The 2,181-nt window shown below is 35.3% G+C and overlaps 1 pseudogene; it reads left to right on the forward strand.

Annotated features, from left to right (window-relative positions):
- Nucleotides 1-557: 557 nt before the first annotated feature.
- On the forward strand, nt 558-2,046 carry LOC111032128 (annotated as a pseudogene).
- Nucleotides 2,047-2,181: the final 135 nt, after the last annotated feature.

The following is a 2,181-nucleotide window of genomic DNA, read 5'->3' on the forward strand; positions in this document are numbered from 1 at the left end:
CGCGTACTGACTGTGATGCCACAATGAAGATTTTTTTGGAATATTTTTTCTAACTTCAAAATCTGAGTTTTTTAAATTTATTTTTAATCGTTAATAGAGCTTTCGTTCGGATTGAGTACTATGTAAGATTCGAATTGATTGGCGAAGGAGTCTGCTTCCTGAATCAAATTTTGAGATAAGTCGGCTACCACCAGGACTGGTTGTGGATTAATGTCTTGGATAATGCGGATGGGTGCCAAGCTGGCGTTTAATGGATTGCTGCTACTTGAACCAGATGTCGCTAGCGTTGTATCGATTAGTCTTTGGGCTCTGATTGCTGCGCAAAGCCCGGAAGCTTTTTGCCAAGTGTCCATTTAAAGAGACAAAATCCTTGCCGCACCCGGGACATTTAAATTTCGGTTTTGATGGGATTAGGTTGTGCGGAGCTACTAGTGATGGTTGAGATAGGGTTTCGTTTTGAGAGGCCATTTTAGACGGGGCTTGTCCCTTAATGTGCGTGTGGCGGCAACTGAATAAACAGTTGTGTTCCCTGTTTGGGTAATGTGTAGGCAACCACGATGGCGCCCAATTACGCAAGGTGAGATTAGTTGGCGACTTAGAATGGCCTTGAAACGGCGGCACTCGTTATCTGCAACGCCTTAACTAAAGTAATACTGTTCAAAGGTTACTCACCAATATGTAGCATTGTCCAAGAGGGATTTTTATCACGACTTGACAGCGAACACCGGTTCGTATACGAACTATTTATCGTGAAGTAATATCCGGTGGCGCGAGATAAGACACGTTCCAATTATGGCAGGCACCAATGTTGTTATTTCTCGACCGGAATTTAACCGGAACTCGTGCGGATGGGTGTAACGGGTTCGGCGTGGCGAGACGGATATTTTGGTCCCGGACGCGCAAAAAACGAAGCACATTTACCAAAATTTGATATAAAAAACGACGGAGTGAGGCGGAGACACATCTTCACGTAAACGCGAACATAGCTTTGTCCACTGAAGTTAATTTGGCTAAAAAATGGCTTGAAACTGATGGGTTGATCGCTTCGTTTGATGCCATTTTGAAAAACTGGGATGTCACATTTGAATTAAGAAACAATGAAATTACCAAATCAATAAATTGCAATTTGTCAGATGTTTTTGAATCTTGGCCAATACTTCAAAGTCCAAGAGGTTATGAATTGGTTTGTTTAATTTAATATTTATTTTAATCATATTATGTTATTAAGGTTTATACTCAACTAATTCATTCATTAAATTTTTTAGGTGGAAATAGTTTTTGGATTAAAGAACCCAAATAATAAGTCTCATGATAATAGTAATTTTATAAACAATTGGACCAAGTTTACAAAAGCTATTTTTAATATTCGCAGAAGTTCAGTCAAAGTTAAACAAGGCAATAACTTACTATCTCAATTTGATACTGCTCTATTGATGAATATTTTATTAATTTAAATTTCATTTTTGAATAATATTCGGAAGTTCTTTTATAACATAATATTCTTTAAAGATTATTGGACTTGTAATATCCTGAAATTATTACTATTACCATATTTGATCCCGACCAAGACTCAAATTAAAGGTAACAACAAAAATAAATCGTGGAAACCATCTCTTGAAGAGTCTGCTGCAGAATTTGTTGCCCATATTACTGTAAGTAATAAAAACATTGGAAGACTTAGTAGCTGTTTGGTTTTTATTCTCATTAATCTGGTTTAAAAATTATTTTATTATTTCAGAATTCATCTAATTTAGAAGACGTTTGAAATATGCTGAATATGGGTCTACAATACAGCCATTTATTATATTAGTAGGGAATGATACATCTTCCATTGATACAAGCTACATTAGAGTAAATGATCAGTTATGGAAAATACAATGTCCTTTACGTGCTCTTAGTATTTGTTTTAAGGCATATTTTGCATTTCATTGCTCGTATCCAAAAAAATGTTAAGAAACATGGTTACTTTTGCAAACTCATGTTTTTAATTTGGTAACTGATTTTGATAAGCAAACAGCGATAACCATTAATATTTCAAATAAATAAAAATCTTTAGTTTAATAATTTTTCATTTTGACTACTGTCTATACCAGCGGTTCTTAACCTTTATGTAGTGGCGACTCAAGATATCTACCAAATTTCAGATATATAAATGAGTTAAATTTGAGTATGCAAGGGCCA

The sequence above is a fragment of the Myzus persicae genome, unplaced genomic scaffold (assembly GCF_001856785.1).
Source record: "Myzus persicae strain clone G006 unplaced genomic scaffold, MPER_G0061.0, whole genome shotgun sequence".
Lineage (NCBI taxonomy): Eukaryota > Metazoa > Arthropoda > Insecta > Hemiptera > Aphididae > Myzus > Myzus persicae.